At 43.3% G+C, this 19497-nt stretch overlaps 1 protein-coding gene and 1 long non-coding RNA gene across 4 annotated transcripts in view; one reads left to right on the top strand and one right to left on the bottom strand.

Moving 5' to 3' along the window:
• Positions 1–302: 302 nt before the first annotated feature.
• GLIS3 (GLIS family zinc finger 3) overlaps positions 303–19497 on the top strand; it is a 512085-nt gene continuing 492890 nt past the window's right edge. For 2 of the 3 annotated variants that reach the window (XM_009244473.4, XM_009244474.4), the window contains exon 1: positions 11863–12142. The gene's annotated coding sequence lies outside the window, so the exon portion shown is untranslated. Of the gene's footprint in view, positions 768–970; positions 1099–11862; positions 12143–19497 lie in introns of those variants that run through there. The other variant, XM_054519981.2, reaches the window with a different exon arrangement.
• Positions 1605–12270, bottom strand: LOC134759773 (uncharacterized). Its single transcript, XR_010136514.1, has 4 exons — positions 12140–12270; positions 6118–6252; positions 5288–5404; positions 1605–1755 (listed from the first exon to the last, which is right to left on the bottom strand). It is a non-coding gene; the product is annotated as an uncharacterized LOC134759773 (long non-coding RNA).

The following is a 19497-nucleotide window of genomic DNA, read 5'->3' on the forward strand; positions in this document are numbered from 1 at the left end:
TTGCGGACTGCTTCTCAGAATAAGGTCTAAAATGAAATACATGGGATTACAAAAGGTAAACACTTTATATTTATTTAGTTACTTTTTTGAGACAGAGTCTTGCTCTGTCACCTAGGCTGGAGTATAGTGGTGCTATCTCAACTCACTGCAACCTCCACCTTTCCAGCTCAAGTGATTCTTTTGCCTCAGCCTCCCAAGTTGCTGGGATTACAGGCATGTGCCACCATGCCCGGATAATTTTTGTATTTTTAGTAGAGAAAGGGTTTTGCCATGTTGGCCAGGCTGGTCTTGAACTCTGGGGCTCAAGTGATCCACCTGCCTCAGCCTCCCAAAGTGTTGGGATTACAGGCATCAGCCACCGCACCTGGCCAAAAGGTATACATTTCTATCCACAGACTCCTTAGCATTAAGAACTCCTGCAAAGACACTCTGGCTTTAGGATTAGGCACTTCTATAAAGTCTCCATCCTTAGAAGTTACCCACTGCCCTCCAAATCCTGTACACCTTGTCTGTATTGAAATCTGAAGATGCACCCTGAATGCAGAATGGATCCAAATCTCTAGCTTCAGACTACGATTTTAGACAAAGACCTACCTTTGGGTGATTTAGATGCCCTAAAACTTAGAGAAGTGTAAAACATCAACATCACCACCCCCATTTACTTATTTCAGAAGGATGTGGGCAGAGTGGAAAGTGCTTCAGAGGCTGTATGTGCTGATCAAGTCCTCATCACCTTCCCAAAAAATCCTACTGAGACCCAAGAGCAGGTAATCCTGGGTGATTGGCTCATCGTAGGAGGTCCTTGGTGTGTCACACATGCTTGCAAGATGGCTGGTGCGTGTCCTCATGGGGCTGGATCTGTTCCCCCCATGTCTGCACCTTCACACACATATAGTTTAGCTTTGGAGGCAGGGAGGGGCACTGCAAATGTGATTCGGCATCGAAACTAATGGATATATTTGGGGTTTAGGTTTGCAAATGAAGTTCAAAAAATCGGCAGTGACTCTTCTCGGACCAGGTGGAGAGCAGGAAGAAGGCTGGCAGCAGGTGTGGCTCGGGCAGACTGGAGAGGCACATTGGGGCACGTTCGCTAGACAAGTGAGTTTCTGAAATTTTCCTTATCCCCCATTCACTCGGAAACTGGCTGAGTTTGCCTAAGAAGTCTATCAATACAGTATAGAAAGGGGATTATATCAAATAATTTCATTTACTGTTCAATTATATGTTTATATATATTTCTTGGGCCATATGAGCATGTCAGTAAGAAAAAGGCCCATCTACCCCTTGCCCATAGCTAGATGTGAAATTATCATACCAACTACATCCATTGTTGGAAGTACTATTTTGGGTTGGCCCTGTGTAATGTGAAATGAAGAGAAAAAGTGTGTAGCAGAATCCTGATATGGAAATCCAGACTTAAAAACATTCTCTGATGGTTTGGCATCCTCAGGATAAATTGGTCATAGTTTTCAACAACTCAGATCAAAGCCAAATGCTGTTTGCGTTCAGACAGTGATTCAGGGACCATGTCTTATTTGGTTTCTTTGAAAATATAGCACAGACATTTTTTTCATACCTTTGAGAGAAATCTTTTGGCCGCCAAATTTGTGCATTATAAATTTTATTGTACTCTAATACAAAGTTCTACATCTTGTCTCACATGTCTCTTTCGGAGTTATCCCAGCGCTTCTAAGCTGAGTTGCTTGTTGCAGTGATGATCTCCTGATGTCATGTGAAGAAAAAAAAATAGGCCAACTGGTAAAGATAAAAAATAAATGAGAGTAAATAAAACACATATGGAACTTCTACTTTCAGAGTTAAAATGTATATGAGTGTGTATGTAAATCAGTCATCAAAATAGAAATGTAGACTGGGCCTGACTTAGGCACAATTATAAAGTAGTAAGTTTGCTTTTTGTGGCCTTTTATTCCTCTGACCTGGGTATTTTTTCATAACCTCCACCCCTCTTCTTTTTTCAGCCTATTTTATGACCTTCTGTAACCTATCAGAATTGTCCAATTTGAGAACCCACTCAGGACTCTTCCTTATGCCACACAATTCCTGTTACATATACTGTGCTCTCCCCGCCCCAACCACTGCCTAAGACCTTTGTTCCTAAGTGGAAATTGTTTAAATGACTATTTTTTTTTTAAAAAGTATTAACTTACAGCCAAGTCTTAATTTTAATGAACAGGTTATATATATTTTTGAATTATTTCTTGCTTTTTCTTTGTTCCCTTAACAGACTATTGAGTGCCTATTATGCAGGGAGCAATGGCTTTGGTGTGGTGAGAATGACAGAAGAGTGCAGTTGTAAACCGGGCACGGGCATGTACACAAAAGGTTACACAGCTTGACAAGATAGAGTAACAATTCGGAGATGATGCAGGCTGATTCTGTTTTATCTTAAAAATATGCTTTTATCATACATTATGTGTGGCAGCCACTGTTCTAAGCACTTAACAAATATTAACTCAGTCTCCAAAACAATGCTGTAAGGCAAATACCTGACTAAATTCATTCTCCTTTTGCAGATAGAGAGACAGGCACAAAGAGCTTAAGTGACTACCCTAAAGTTGCTCAGCTATTAGATGTGGAGCCAGGACTAAATCCCAGCAGTTTGGCTCTGGGGTCTGGGTTCTAAAATTATCTCAATTCAGTGTCTCCAGCTGCCAAGTGTGAGACCTGGACGAGGGTTTGAGTTTGACTGTAGGAGCCATCCCAGGTGAGACAAAGAGATCAAAGAGGGCTTTATGACAATGGTTCTTCACCCTGACTGCCCATTAGAGTCTCCTAGGAACTTATAAAAAGTCCTGATGCCTAGATCCCATCCAGGCTGATTAAGCTAGAATCTCTGGGGGGTGGGGCCTGACAAGTTTCTCTGGGTATTCTAAGGAGAACCCAGCACTGAGAGCCACTGCAAGGAAGAGGCACTAGGACTGGATCCTCAAGGCTGGGGGAGATCTCAGGGAGGAGGGAGGAGAGACTGTTCAGGTGGGAGATGGGTGGGGGCAGAACAAGGTCCCTTCTCTTCATTTTCCCTTCTCCTCTTCGTTGCCACCCTAACTTCTGTGTCCTCCTCCAGCGCCTTGCCTTCCTTCTCCTCTTCTTTGACCCTGTCTTCCCCCTTCATTCCTTCTCTCTCTTTGTTTTCTCACCTCCTCTCCTCTGGTAACCCCTTTATCCTCCTCCTCCCTGCATCCCCCTGCTGCTCTCCTCTTATTTCCTCTTTCTCCTGCCCTTCCTGTTCCTTCCAGTTCATGGGCTGTAGGTCCTTTCACTTCACAGTGCCTGTCCTTCCAGCAGAAAGTGGGTGGTGGCAGGGTTAAGGCTCTCAGATAGGTCATGATACCAAGCCACAAAGCTCCTGAAGAAGCTAAGGGAAGGATGGGATGCATGTGGCCAGGCCCCAGATAGTATCAAGAGCATTAAATACTATAAGGACAGTGTTCTGTGAGAGCCCAGGGCCAGCAGTATTTGGTTCTGGGGGAGAAGGGAGAGAGGAAAGTTGAGAAAGTGCATTACTTTTCTATTGCTGCCGTCACAAACTACCCTAAATAGCACCCTAAACAACCCGCAATTGTATCTTACAGTTATTTAGGATAGAAGTCTGACACAGGTTTCCTTGGTCTAAGATCAAGGTGTGGCAGGGCTTCGTGCCTTTATGGAGGCTCTAGGAAGGAATTATTCCATTGCCTTTTCCAGCTTCTAGAGCTGCCCATATTCCTTGGTTAATAGCTCCTTCCTGCACCTTCAAACCCAGTAACATAGTCTCTCTATGGTTCTGCTTCCCTGACTACCACATTCCTAATCCAGGGCTCACTTCCACAGTCCAGGATAGTCTCCCTGCTTTAAGGGCAACTAATTAGCAACCTTAATTCCATCCACAGCCTTAAGTCCTTTTTGCCATGTAATCTAACATATTCATAGGTTCCATGAGTTAGGATGTGGATTTTTTTTTTGTTGGGACGCAGGGCTGGGCGGGGAGGGACATTATTCTCCCTATCAGAGAAAGCCTCACAGAGTAAGAGGAGGTGGATAGTAAAGGTCATCCTGTGTAGATAAAACAGCAGGCTTGGAGGCTCTGGAGAGTTTGCAAAGCAGGCTTTGAGGAACTATAGGAAGTTCAGTATCACGGTAGTGTTGTATAAACAGGTCATTACATATATAATTTATACAATATATCTTGTTCTTAAATTTTACATAAATTATGTTTATCACATATCTCATCAACATGTATTACAATAAGCATACTTTATGGAGGCAATAGAGTGTTACAGCTAAGAGTGTGTGCCCTGGAGCCAAGGGAGGCTGGGTCCTCCTCTCACCTCTACCACGCATTAGCCCCCTACACTGTGAGAATTAAATGAGATCAAGAATCTTAAGTACTTTGTTCAGCCTGGCACATAATAAACCCCTAATAAATGTGAGTTGTTATCATTGCCATAACTAAACTGTCTTAAACTGATCACTCATAACTTGCCACCTTCACTTTCTCCTTAATGTCCACTTCTTGCTGGAAGGAAAAAGAAAGCAGTGACAGGGAGAACATTTCTGACTTATGCAATCTGCTGAGATAACGTTATTATCAAGTTCCAATTGTCTAACTGCTGGGCCCTAAATTCAGTCTAGAATCTAAGGACTCTCTACCTCTGTTGCTTATACCAGCAGGGGTATCTATAGCTAGAGTTTTAAATGGCATTTAGTTATGAAACAGAAGACAGGAAAGCATGGGGGTGGGGAGGATGTTCAAGGATGACTGAAACTTTCCAAGGTAGGAGTAATAACAGCAGCAAGAGCAAAAAGGCATGAGACTCAGAGATGCCTGGGCAGACATTTCTCTGTGATTCCTTCTCTATTTCTGAATGCCATTCCAGGAAAATCTGAGTTCCTCCATTTTATCTAGGAATGACAATCCAATTTCAGTAGGAATTTGGAAATGAATGTATTTCCTATTAGGTGCTGAATTCTGGGGCAACATTTGTTAACCAGTAACTGAGAACATGTAGAAATGGCCTGGCTGTTCGAGGCAGTTGTCTGACAACCAAATGGATAAACTACTCTATCTGACCCTCACAGGGTTGACTAGCTGGTCTGAAAGCGGGCATTGTGTAACTACTGGGGAGATGGGGGAGATGGAATTTCTTTTGCATAATATTAAACTGACCAAATGGTAGGAGGGTCCAGAGAATGAGCCATAACTTTACTTGAAAAACCCACAGCCTGGGCAACATAGCGAGACCCCCCCAGCCTCTACAAAAATAAGAGAAATTAGCTGGGCACGCACCTGTAGTCCCAGCTCCTTAGGAGGCTGAGGCAAGAGGATCACTTGAGCCCAGGAGGTCGAGGCTGTAGTGAGCTATGATCACACCACTGCATTACAGTTTGGGGACAAAGCAAGATCCTATTTAGAAACAAAAACAAAAAACAACAAAAAAGACTAAAATGATGTCATAAAAGCTAAGTATAATATTTATTAGGTGGTGAGCCCCTTGAAGTTTGTCTTGCTTATCTTTGTATTCATGATGGTACCTTAATACCTTAGGTACTTCTATAAGTTGCTGTAATTATTTGTTTAAAAATTAAAAGGGATTTACTGACTCGTACAAATGAAAAAATTAAGAGGTCAGGTAGAAATCAGGTGTGGTTCCATCAGGGCTATTCTCTGTAATCTTCTCCACCCTTCCCTTCACCAAGTGTGAGCCTTCTGTGTGGGCTGAGAGGAAGACAGTTTCACTTTTTTTTCTCTCCACAACACATAGAGGAGAAAAGGCTACCTTTCCAATGGCTCTCTAGAAAGAAGAGAAGTTACCTTCCTCAGAAGCTATCAAATAACTTTCCTGTTCACATCTTATTTAGCCCAAACTGGGTTACATGCCTATTTTTTAACCAATCCCTATGGCCAGGGGAATGTCTTGCACGGATTGACTTAGGCCCAGATTTATGAGCCATTCACTTTGACCAAGGGAGTGAGATTCCTCTTGGAATCATCAAGCCCATCAGTGGAGCTGGGGCTGGGGTCAGTTTCCCTTGAAGCTCTTGGGCTGGGCTCCTTGTCAACAGGGGATGCCCCTGGTTTCACATGTGTGCTGGCCAGTGTCACAATTCCCATTCAACCTTTGCAATAACTGATGTAGTGGAACTGAAGTTCCCCGTGGTTTAGGAACCAGCTCAAGGTCTCGGTTAGTGGTGAAGTTGGGATTCCAGGTTTTCTGATTCCAAAGTCCACTCTTCTTCCAACATACCACCTGCCTGAGTGAATAAACAAATAAATGTCTGGTGGAAGCAGAGTTTCCTGCCCTGAAAAGGTAATAGAGCAATGGTTAATAGGTAGAAGTTTGGCTAGTCCCACATGAGTTGGGTGACAGTGGGGAGATATTTCACCTCTCTCTGCCTCTGTTTTCTCATCTGTAAAATGGAAGTTGTGCTAGATTTTACGTGATTCGGATGTTGTGAGAATGAAGTGAAAAAAATGTAGATCATGAACTTGGAGCAGTGTCCCCAGCCTGAAGGAAGTCAACACTGTTACCCGGGGCAGGTCTGCTTTGGGGGCAATTGGTCATTTGTTCCATGGACAATAAAATTACACTCTTCCCTGCTGTATAGGGTTAAACAAGAAAAGAAATGTGTATACATGTAAAAATCTCCTGAGTGCTTTTAACATCATGAGAAGTTAGGATTTGTGGAAAATCTCCAAGTTTTTTCAAACCCCTTTCCAGGTATATTTAAAACTCGAGGTGAGTTGGGGAGGAGTCTGAAAAGCCACTGAATCGCTTTTGTTCCAGAGCTTAATTCTGCCCAAAACTAACTAGTTTGCTCTCAATTATTCTGAGGTATCAGTGCTGCGCTGCCTTCTTCATTTCCACTAGTTTTTAAATAATTCACTTTCTTCTCTGTACCCTCATTCTCTATTTTCCATTTCTTTTCTTCCCTTTTCTCACCATTATTTAGTATATATTTTTATTTTGAGGCTAGAATTTAGGGCATGATGCAAATGACCTGTTTTAGTAGTGGGTGTCAAACAGGAAAGGGTCACTGGAGCAGGGCGCAGACAGGCTGTCCTCCTTACTCTAAGCATTGCATAAAGTCTTTGAATTTTCTTCCTCAAGAAATAGGAAGCAATATTTAAATCTTCAGTTCATAATAAAAAGCCTACGGGTACAGAAAGCTACTTCATATCACATTGTAGGAAATTATTCCTGCCTCCTTCACACTCCCTGCACACTAATTGTGCTCATCTGACATTGATAACAAGACGCCTTGTACTTTGTATACTTGCAGTGTGCTTTGCACACATTCAAAGAGCATCTGTTAGCCTCTTCTGGAACATTGAAATGATTATACACATACGTAACAATGAGTTGTGTTATTTATCATCTCTGAAGGTGAAGAAACCATTCTTTCATTCTCTCATTAATTAATCCATTTATCAGATTAGCATTAGCTACTTAGTAGTGCCCAGTACTACTGCTAGGCCATGAAAGGCATATGAAGAAAAGTAAGTTATGGTCATTAAGAGGCATTTATAGAAGGCAGTTATAGATAAGATAGCATTGTGATTAGGTAATTAATTTTACAACATCACATATAGTTGGCCAGTATAGATGTTAAATGGTGAAAGAATAACTGGCTGCCTGTGGAATATTGTATACATCTATGAATTTATGTTTGTTATGGTAAGCTCTTTGTAGATATACCTAAGTAATATGTCAAGGAATACATCATCAACCTTTCTCTGAATTTTAGATAGATCTCAGCTTGGTTTGTATAAAAGAGGAAGAAACATTTCACCAATTAGACAAGATTGAGAGATATTGTATGGAGTAAAATATTTCAAATTTTGGTCAGTTGCATTTGGTCTGACACATTTTAGACTCTGATTTACAGTTTTGACTTTAGAAAGGAAAAGAGGTATGATGTTGTGAATGCGATAGGTGTAAATAAGAATTTTTTAAAAAATTACATCACTGACGTGTATGTAAGCCCACGAGTTTGGGCTGAACATACTTCTGACAAATTAGTAGAAAAATCAGCTTAAGTTTTCTTACTATATCACACACTGATAACATATTGTGAAATTTGCTGCATTCCACTATTTGTACTACTCACTCAGGAAAGTAAAATGGAAATTTTCCATTTTACACATTTGATTCCCCCCTTAAAGTTGGCAAACACTAACTTTTTCCACTGCATTTCTACGTAACTGGACCCTTGCCAGCTTGTGTGTGTGTGTGTGTGTGTGTGTGTGTGTCTGTGTTTTAATAGCTAGGCATACTATCACTGGTGCTATTAGCTCAACTTATCTGCATTTTGGGGTTCAAACTTGTTTCTTTTCACGGACACTTTGTGGGAGTAGGAATCTGATCATAGTTCTTTGCAAGTTTGTAAGTGGTTTACTATCAGAGCACTCAGAGTGACTCAAATAGCAGTTCTGAAGTTTTGCTGTTAGGATGTTCCTTCGGGAGTGTTTCATTGCTGTGAGACAGTGGATGTTCCTATTTTGTACTCTAGCTTTGAGTGAGCTGCTTGCTATGCAGGTCTTATGCCTTCTGTGCCCCTTCTGATGCTGATTCCTATACTTGAAATGGTCTCCTTTGCTTATCAGTTCCTTTGCTTATCAGTTCTCTACTCATTCTTTGAAGTCCAGCTCAAACAGCCAAGCTACTCCATGTCACATTGCAGGAAATTATTCCTGCCTCCTCCACACTCCCTACAAACTTCATTGTGCTCATCTAACACTGATCACACGATGCTTTGCACTTTATACACCTGCAATATGTTTTATACACATTCAAAGAGCATGCACAATTATTCTGTAGTACAGTCATGTTGATTGAACTTGGGGCTTCTAAACTGGCATACCTGGCTCTGTCTCTGACTCTCTTTAACTGTTTACTGAGCTTCAACTTCTTTGTTTCTAAATAGGAGATTATTCATGGCCACCACATACATTTACTTTGAGGATTAGATGAGGTAATACATGCAAAGAGTCCCCATTTCTTGAGGGTTTGCTATAACTGAGACACTGGGCAAAAAGTTTTCTGTAATATCCTCCCATGTACAATGCCTACAAGTGTTAATTCCTTTAGTCCCAATACTTGGACAGAATATGTACTCACTGAATATTTCTCAAATGAATGAGAACTGGACTGGAGCTGGCAGCAGGGGCCTGTCTGCTGAGTCAGCTGCCCTGAGTCAGCAGTTGAGGCACATAAAACACTGGTCTCTAGAGAGGGAAGATACTGACTGGGCTGCAGTTCCCACCTATCTGGCTGAAGGGCTGCCAGAGTATGATTCCTAAGCATGATGGAGAGCTCATGGGTAGGGGAGAGTATCATTTTGGAACTACATGATTTCCTTTCTCACTGTCTCTCATTACCACTCTCCCTCACCCCTGCTCACCAGTTCAGCTCAGAAGAGGTACAGCTCTCATTCTGAGTCACTCCAGGGTTGTACTGGTAGAAGAACAACTGCATTTTTACTATAACCCATGGAATATAAGAACATTGCCGATCTACATTCTTGGCCAGAAAAAAAAAAAAAAGAAAAAAATTCAACCAAAGCACTATACCTCTTCAGTGGTAAATATTTTAGGAATGTTAGAGGTTCATGAAAATCACACCTAAATAAAATGACATTCCCACTCTTGGGCTCTTATAAATGAAGAGATTTTGGGGATCTCCAGGTTGATGACTCATAACTTTCCCAGTGTTTTTTTCCATGAGCCATTGATTAAAGTTGGGTGTAGCACTATATTTTTTCTCTTCCAGCTAAGCTGTTCCCATCATTTGGGAAGTTTTAGAAGCTTCTGCAAGTCCCTACGATACCATTCTATGCATCAAAACCATTGTATTTGAAATGATATTTGAGGGACATTGGAAAGGTTTTTTGCAGTCTCCACCCAGGCTTGTCTTGCTCCTGGGAAGCAGTTGTACAGCACAAGAATGTGATCAACAGAAGTTCCCATGATGCATTGAAGGGTTAGTGTTCCCATCTTGCTCTGTTCCTGAAGACTGGAGTTAATGAGGAAGAGTTTTTATGTGAATGTCAGGCATGTTGCAATAACTAGCCACAATGGAATAGTCATGGCAATTTCCACCACTTGGTTTCTTTGTTTTTGTGATGTTGCTGCATGCTTCATTTTATGAGTATTTTCTTTTCTTACGTGTGGTTGAGCCCATCTATTGCCATTTTGGGCTTGGATACTTGTATTTAAAAGAGATGAACAGAGAGAAACTGGAAAATTGACAGAATGACATATCCTAACCTCTTACTATTTTTCTTCCCCTACTTCTGCTGACAAATATTCTGATGAGTTTGTGTCCCAAGGTGAAGGAAAAGAAAAGAAAAAGTACTGTGGAAACCAGGCTTCTCTTGGTTATGTTAATATCATGGATACAGACCAAGCCTAGTAATATTCCCACTGAAATTAGATAAATGAAAACTGCCAACGGTCTTTTAGTTTTGGCTTTCTGGGTTAAGTCATTTGTGTCCTTGAGGACTTCTATCTTTATCAAAGCATCTACTACCTGATTGCTAATTTAGATTGGAGTGGGAACAGCAGAATAGAATACAAGGACTTGTGAAATTCTAAAAGTGTCTGGTGGCATCGTCACTCGTTTCATTCATGATGGTGAATAAATACTGACAACTGCAGAAAGGCCTACCTGGAGGATATTGTGTGCATTACATACCTAGATTCCCAAGATGGAAGTCCTTGCATCTGTGGCAATACATGTGATGAACTACTAAAAGCAGACTTTCTTGTAACAACCTTTTGAGGGCTCTGATCAACACAAGCAGAAGCGGTGGTCGGTCAGAGCTTAGGTGGGGTATGAGGCTGAGGATGTTGAATTCATAAGGATAAAGTGCCACTTTATAGATGTAACATACGCAGGGAATATATCTCCATTCCTAATAGCCTGTGTTCAGAATTTTATACCCTTCCAACACTTCCATCACCTTCCTCTATTCCCTGCCTATACTTGGAAAAGATGCCAAAGGCTTCCTTAGTGCTTCACCTATCCAGTTTCGAAGTTGTCATGTGCATCCGATCCCATATTTCAAAGCAACCCTTTTGCCATTTTTCACGGTGTTATTCTCTCCGTGTTATGACTGGATTTTTTTGTTGTTGTTTGTTTATTTTTTTATGACCTGACATCAAATCCTGTCTAAACACTAACACTTTTTCATGTTAAAATAAAAGTCAGTTTAACAAATAAGGCCAGGAAGAAGGCGAAGTGTCTCCCTGCTGTTACCCTGTTCTGGAGTTCCTCGACTTCTGGCGCACGGGGAGAGGGAGGGGGAGAGAGAGAGAGAGAGAGAGAGAGAGAGAGAGTGTGTGTGTGAATGCGTCAAGAGGGAGACACAAGCTCGGCCTTCGAATTGGCCAGCCTAGTGACCCGCGAGCCCGCCCCCACTCTTCCCCCTCCCCCTCCGGCACTCACACTCAGGAAGCAGCTGGCTACAGGCCGGCCCTCGCGGCCGCACACACATCCACACTCCTCGCCGGGCTGCCTTCCTCCCTCCCTCCCTCTTCCCCCTTCCCCTCTCCCTGCAGCCGCGTCCACACTGCGCCGCCCGGGCAGCCCAGAGCGTGGCGCGCACGGGCACCCGCGGCGAGTGCTGCGGCCACTGCCCCTCCCAGGACCCCCCTGTACGCCGTCCGCGGCCGTCCAGGGTCGCACCGGCGACGGAACCCGCCGGCAGCAATTAGCCAGCATCCCGGGGTCGGCCCCCAGAAGCATTCCCCGGCCCAGGACGAGGATGAACAGGACAGGCGAGGCACAAAGTCGCAACTTAACTTTTTAGAAACATTATTTGTGTGTGTATGTGTGTAACAGGAGAGAATGAGCTGATGCCGAGGGTCCAGCCACCCCGCCTCTGCCTCCTCCTCCCCCTGCCGCCGCTGCCCTCGCAGACGCGCGCGCACACACGGCACTTGGGCCGGGTTTCCGCGCTCCGTCCCCCCGTTTGGATGGGGGTTTTCATTTCCGAAGGAGGCAGAGCCCGCGGAGCGCTCTGAAGGGCTGGAGCCCCAAGTTACTCCTCGCCAGCGCTGGCCGCCCGCTGTCACTCGCGCTGGCTGGCCGGGGGAAGGGACCTGCACACCGGGCTTTGTTGTGGAAATCCCGGTTACCTGGTAAGTGGATGCCATAGGAACTTTGCTCGCAGGCGAGAGACGAGGAGAAACCGAGAAACCGGGCGCTTGAGAGTGTGGGGGAGTTAAAGCTCAGAGACGCAAACTAGGGATTAGAAATAGTTTTCTACGCTGAGCCGGTGGCGTTTGCGCGGGTTTAAGGATACGCGCACCTCAACCCCCAGAGTCACAGGTCACTGAGAGACCTGCGCTTACTGAGACTGATAGTAACAGTTAGGGTTCAACCCATGTTCCTGTCAGTGGCCTAAGAGTGCCCAGTGTAGAAGACAGATCAACAGGGCTTTAAAGTTTCGCTAATTAGGAACAGTTTTTGTTTTTTCATTTCAAGTAGAGGGGGCAGAGGGGTACACAATCAGGGCAAGTTACAGGACGCACGGGCATGGGGCGCACCACTCTGGAGTCCCCACTGAAGGGAAACTTTGGCGAAGTGGGAATTGATGGGGTGACGTGAGGTCTGTCGCGCACACGCGGGGCTGTAGTTGTCTTTTCAAGTTCCACGTGTTTGTGGAGTTTCACGAAGGCTGTTTTCCACGCCTGTGTCTCATCCAAGCCGGTGTCCCCATGACTGCGGGAGGTGGTCGGATTGAGGGTACCTGCACTCCTTGTGGGTACCGGCCCGGCGACCTGCAGCCGCCTGGTCTATAACTATAACCTCCCACGCCGCCAGTGCGCAGACACAGCCAGACACGAACCCTCCCCTACGGGTTCGTCACCTCGCGTTTACATTTTTATGGGGCCCGACAAAATGTCAGCACTGTTTGGAAAACGTCTCAGTCTCGGAGACTTTGTCCTGCGCACGGCTCCAGTCCCTATAAATGACCCTGTGTGTATTTTGAAGTCGGCCCGGGTCGCTCTCTGGAAAGCGTGAGTGAGCTGCCGGCTCTCTCCTAGACACACACCTTGCCCCGAGCGACAGTTCCAAGTTACTCACTGGAGCTGACAAGTCACCTCGGGGACAAGGAAGTCACCCAAGTGTCTGGAAATCTTGGCCCTGGCTGATTTGTCATCCTATGGATGATTCAATTAGGAACCTGGCGGGAGAAACTTTGGGGAAGGGTTTCTGGCTCCGCGTTCTGGCCCTCCGACTTGTTGGAGGTGTTTGGGAGGCGAGAAGCGAAAGGAAACCACAGGGTGAGGACACTGGCTCGGCGGGGACCGGGGGCCAGCGTGAGGGGACTGCGAGCCTGGCCGTGGCTCTCCCGGGCTACGGCTCCGGCCAGCGCGCGCAGGTCCCCACCGCCCGGGCTTCCCAGCCGCAGCACCCTTTCGGCCCCCGACTTAATCAGGAGCGAGTTGCACAACAGGAAGCCGGCACTAGTTTGTTTTGTTTTGCTGCGTTCGCTCGCTCGCTCGCGCACGGGGCCGAGGGTTAGGGGCGGAGGCGGCGGGGAAGTGACGGGGTCGCAGCCGCGCGTACCCCGCCGCCGGGCGCTGTGGCCTCCGCCTCCGGACCCGCCCCTAGCTCCGTGCCAAGGAATCTCCGACCCCGGCGAAGCTAGTCCTATAGGGAACCGATAAGGGCTGCTCTCCTCCTGCCTTGCCCTACGCGCCTCTCCCCCGCTCCCGGCACCTCTCCCGACTTCTCCAGCCCTCCTCTTGGCAGGAGTGGTCTCGAGGACTGAGACCACTGCTCTGTGTGCGTCCTTGAGCCTCACGCTAGGCTGCCCTGGTATCAGCTTGGCCCTCATCTCTGGAGCATGTAAACCCGGGGAAGGGGTAGGGAAGTACTTCCGGAATCACAGGGAGTAGGGTCCGTAGAGACAGGACTCGTGGAGTCGCGGCCCCGTTTCACAAAGAGGGTTGCTTTTGCACCCTCTCCCCGAGCCGGCAAAACCACCTTCCTCCAGGACTTCAGCATCTCCCGAGAGTTGGGGCCCCAGGGCCCTGGAGTTTGTGAGAAGAGGGAAGTTCTGCAGCTCCCCCCAGTGGACTAGTTCCCTTTAGTATGGGACCGGGAATCTCAAGGGTAGACTATTAAAGCTGGAGTGGACCTTGGCTTCACCTACTGATGAGGAAACTGAGCCCCAGAGACGTTAGAGGTTTTGTCCAAGGCCTCACAGCCAGTTGTTGCAGACCCTTAAAGTTCTCAGTTCCCAGTTAAGAGACCATTTCTTGGCTCGAAGATGAACTCAAGACAAATGCAAAGTCTGGTTCTGTCCCCTCTGAAAGCTTTGATGAGTCATGATTTCTACCTTGGGAGTTAGCCAGACTTCTGTTTCAACCTCTGTCTTGTTCCTCACTGGACCTCCCTTTTTAGACTAAACTTTTTTTTTTTTTGGTACAAAATCGATTTGTGTTGTTTAAACCTTCCTATTTTTTCTCTTTTATCTCCTCCTAGTTTGCTTCCATTGGTTCTGTGTGAAGCAGGTGCAACCTGTAAAGGTTTGCAGAAAAAGAATCCGCCTGGATGAAGGTCGTTCTGAGAAAGTTTGAAGCAATTTAGACAGGAGAGTGTTAGATTATATGCATTTTTTTTTTTTTTTGCAATTGAGAACAAGCTGAAGTGTAAGGATTATCTATAATCGTACTGCAGTTTTCATATATTTTCACTAGTCATCTGTGCAGCCAGACTAGCTCTGACGCTACCTTTGAAAGGAAGTGTAGGGGGCATTTTTTTTTTCGCTATTTTCAAAACACCTTTCCTTATTGGTAGTTTGTAATTGCTTTCTTTTCTTGCCCAGAAGACTCAGTAATCCTTGAGTATGAGTAGATCAGTTTAACTCCTGCTGTTAACTTCTCCCCTTGGTTCACCTTAGGCCAGTTTGGGGACAGCATCGTTGATCCCTTAATTCCACTGAATTTCCTTAGTAGGCAGGTTATCAGAGGTTGAATACCTAGGGTTTGTTGGTTTGCTTGGAAGAAGTGATCATCGCGTCAAATAAGAAAGGCAATCTTTATGGGGGTGGTGGATGAACTCCAGGGTCCACCTACTGGGTGAAATTCCTACTGAGCTAAAATAGGCTGGGTAGGAGAGGTTAAATAATACCCAGATAATGTTTTGTATCAGCCCTGCCTTCATTTATGCAGGAGAAAGTGGTCCTTCTGCCATTCCAGAAGAGAGCTCAGTGTTCTCGGTCTTTTTTTTTTTTTTTCCTCTGACTGTTCTTTCCTGCTAGTAAATTAAGCCTGAGGATATTCATTCTTTCCACTGTTGTCTCTCTCATATTATAATTGTTGATCTTTGGAGTTGGAGTGTTAATTTACTCTTCTCCCAGATTATAGAAGATGTACTTCTTGAAGGAGATAACTCAGAAAGTGGCGTCGCATGCACATTTCTCATCTCTGGAGAAGTCATTTTCTGTGTTTCTGTGATTATTTTCCGTAGAGGGCATTATATTGTAAATAAGGTGGAAATACAGGACTTAACGGTTTTACTTTTCCCTAAGTTTGGTTGGTTCATAGACTATCAGGACTGGGAAAAAAAGGCACATAGGAAATCTGTGTGATAAAAAAAACTTGTTGCCATTCTCATTCAAGGAAGATGACACATAACAAAACCTTTGAAATGACATTGATACACAGTTTGATTAAAAGATGCCCAAGTCCCCAGTTTTTGTAGTTTCCCACTTACTTTAGGCAGAGTTGACACAAAAGCCAAATTTTCTATTGAGATAAAATAAGAGATCTTTACGGAAAAGCACACTTATCTTGAGCTTGATGCATTTTTTTGCAAGTGGAACACACCCACATAACTAGCCTCCAGATCAAGAAACAGAGTATTATCAACACACCAGAAACATCTCTCACACTCCATTCTAGTTACCACCTCTGCCTAAGGTAACCACTTCCCTGGTTTCTAACAGATATATTAGTTTTGTCTGTTTTTTTTTAAAAAGTCTTATGTAAATGGAATAATTCAATATGCACTCTTGGGTCTGGCTTCTTTCGCTCAGCACAACAACCTTTTATTAGGTCAAATACTTTGGACTCCCCCTTTAAAGATGATGGAAACAGTCTGGCTTGCAGAAATTAGTGAGGCATTACTTAATATGATAGAATTAAGGAAAAACACTAACCAAACTGAAGCCATATTTATATTCTGATGACAGTCTGGTTAGGGAGACCAAACAGACACAAGTGAAATGTCTAATGTGACACCAGTGTAGGTGAGCAGGAGAATTCAGAGGCGTTCCTTCCACTAAGGCAACCCAGAGTGTATTTCACAGTCCTTTCGTGAGGGCCAGCAACCCCCATAATAAAAAAAAGTAAGTGCCTGGTTTCAGTATTGAACTGTTCATTTGCAACTTTTAGCTGGGATTTTTCATTGTTCACCAGTAGGCCAAGATAAAGGCGAGAATAACATGTCTACCCAGAAGAGTGGAATAGAATTTCTGTGCTACTTTTTCCTATTAGAGAAAGGAAAAGACTAGGAAACATGCAACTGTAATTAAACTGGTTCCATAAGCCATGGGATTCATGATTATGGTCACACCTCACTTATATTGTATTTATTCAGGTAATAAATTATAGATGTGGGTTATGTATATTTCACTTACACCATGTTTTTCAGTATGAGCAGTACAGAATGAACAATATAAATAGAATAAATGTATGTGAATATATAGATGTAGCATAAATATATGATAAATGTACTGTGAAAAATATATATAGGTGTAAAACAATCTACATGTAAGGGCTGGGGAAAGTTCAAAGATAAATTAGCTATGACCCCAAAACTTAATAAAATTAGGATTTAGACAGGAAAATGAAACACAGGCAAATAACGATAATGCAGTATAGAAAGTTATGAATGTTGAAAGAGAGGTGTGTAGAGTAAAATAACATTTATTGAGTCCTTTTGTGTACTGAACAATGTGCTAAGCATGTGATGTGGATTCTCATTTATTATTCTGTAATTTTTTTTTTTTTTTGAGTCATAGTTTTGCTCTTGCTGCCCAGGCTGGAGTGCAATGGTGTGATCTCGGCTTACTGCAACCTCCCCCTCCTGGGTTCAAGTGATTCTCCTGCCTCAGCCTCCCAAGTAGTTGGGATTACAGGCATGTGCCACCATGCCTGGCTAATTTTGTATTTTTAGTAGAGATGGAGGTTTCACCGTGTTAGTCAGACTGGTCTCAAACTCCTGACCTCAGGTGATCCACCCACCTTGGCCTCCAAAGTACTGGGATTACAGGCCTGAGCCACCGCACTTGGCCCGTTATTCTGTAATATTTTGAACTATGCACAGTAGCATAATTATCCCCATTTTACAGGTCAGATTTGTAGAGACTAAAAAAGGATCAAGGAGGGCCTAAACTGGGTATTTGGGATGGGCTTAGAGGATAAGTAGGATCTGGATTTGGGGGAAAAGAGAACAAAATAAAGGAGGGAAAAGACCATCGAGCTGGACTCTAAGGCAGTTTGTAGAATTAACAGAGACAAAGATCCAATCATGTTCCACTTTGGGAAGAAAAGGAATTTGTAAAACTTGGATTATGAGGTTCTCAGTAGCTGAGGGCAGACTGGAGTCAAGGAAAGCTGGTGGGGCCGTCGTTGTCTGACATGATCTCTTCAAAGCCAGGAACAAGAATGACTGCACATTCCTTCAGGAGCAGCAAGCCTTGCTGAACTGCAGATGGGCAGATAGCGTCACAATGCAAGATCAGATCCTGTCGTATGCTCCATGATAAAGAGATCAGACTTTCTGAATACCAGTGATTTCTAAAGTTCTAAGCCAGCTCCATCAAATTTCTTTTGTAGGCCTGCTGAATATTGTACACAGAAAACCAGATGCCAGGGCTAGTTATGAATTCTTGTTATTCTTGTGTGTGAAGAAATGGATTAATGTTTTCCCAACCTTTTCAGCATGACCGATAGATTCCACTTCTGTCTGTAACTTGGCTGAGTCATTCACAGAGGTTTTCAGAAAATCTTTTTAATAAATATGTTGTCATGTTGGTTAAGGGCCTAGTCATTGTTGTGGATGTTCATACTTCCGCAGTGATGTCAGTGAACATAATTTAACTTCTGTAAAACTACTGTCTACCAACAGCCAGAAATAGTTACATCGGTCACTTTTAAGCAATAACTATGCTGAAGGAAAAATATCACTCAGTTACATGTGTGATGGGGACACAATAAGATGCCTGAATATTTGGTTTGAGTGATAAATTTTATTTCTAGAATCTTCCATAGGTAGATGTTTGTTACCCTTTTTGAAGGATTGTGATTTTTAGCCTTGCAAATACCTAGTCATGTGGACTGAGTATTTAGTTACACAGACTAAAGGATAATGAATGCTTTTTTCATTTGCCACATTTTATTCCTTATGTACCCTCTTGTGTGAGGATGGGCTTGTTTTTTGTTAGTTTGTTTGTTTTTCTTGAAAGAAACATCTCCAGCTGGTTATTTTACTTTTATACTTCTGAAGAAGAAGCCTTTGTGTCTCAAACCCTGGCCATGTGCTATTCAGTCTTTGCAATTCAGGTAATTAATTCAGCAGTGACATCACAGGAATGTGTTCATTTTTCCATTTCAAATTCCTCTTTTCAGAATCTGATGGCTAACTCATATTAAGAACACATTTTGAAAGACTCAGTTCTCAAAGATATTGTGTGTTAATTTAAACTTTACCCACTTTAGCAGTGTAAGAGGGGAGTTTTATTCCAGGGAAGTTACCTATCCCCTGCAATGAAAAAGATCCAAAATTTTTGGTAATTTTGATCCTGATTCTGTCAGTTGGTTGATCAGTTATTACTTATTGAGCACAATTGATAATTGATACTGCACAGTGAAAGATAGCAGTGGTAGGAATGAAGCTTTGTATCATTGAATCCTTATGTTTTATAAAGCCAAAAATGTCAAACCCTTAGATCTTTTCTGTTCTTCATTCTAGCTATATTTTGTTATTTATTTTACTTTGACTGTTCAACTCTGTACCTGCAGCTGTTCTTGGTAAGTACTTGGGTAGACAAATAGTCCAAGTGCTTTTTAACAGTGACTTTTATGCTGTTTTGGCTGTGACTCACCTTACAATATATTTTTTGTCTTACCCAGAAGATGTATATGCATACAAATGGGCAGATAGGTATACCCACAAATAAGTGAAGTAAAACAAATACTTCCCCATTAATACATTTGATGCACTCCAATAGCTTCTATTTTATTCTAGTAGTCCTATTTCATTAAATAATGCTTTCTCTGTTGAATAATTAATTTCATAGACTAGAATTGCAATCCAGTTTGAAAAACACTACTTTAAAATGAATACTTCATTGAATGTAGATGTAGGAACTTACAGCCTGTGGGCCCAAGGCATGGTACTTTCTGAACTTATTTATGTTTTTCTTAAAAATCTTTTTGGTTCCAAGTTCATTTTCATTTTGTGTGATTTCTTATAG

This window comes from Pongo abelii, chromosome 13 (genome assembly GCF_028885655.2).
Source record: "Pongo abelii isolate AG06213 chromosome 13, NHGRI_mPonAbe1-v2.0_pri, whole genome shotgun sequence".
NCBI classification, from domain to species: Eukaryota; Metazoa; Chordata; class Mammalia; order Primates; family Hominidae; genus Pongo; species Pongo abelii.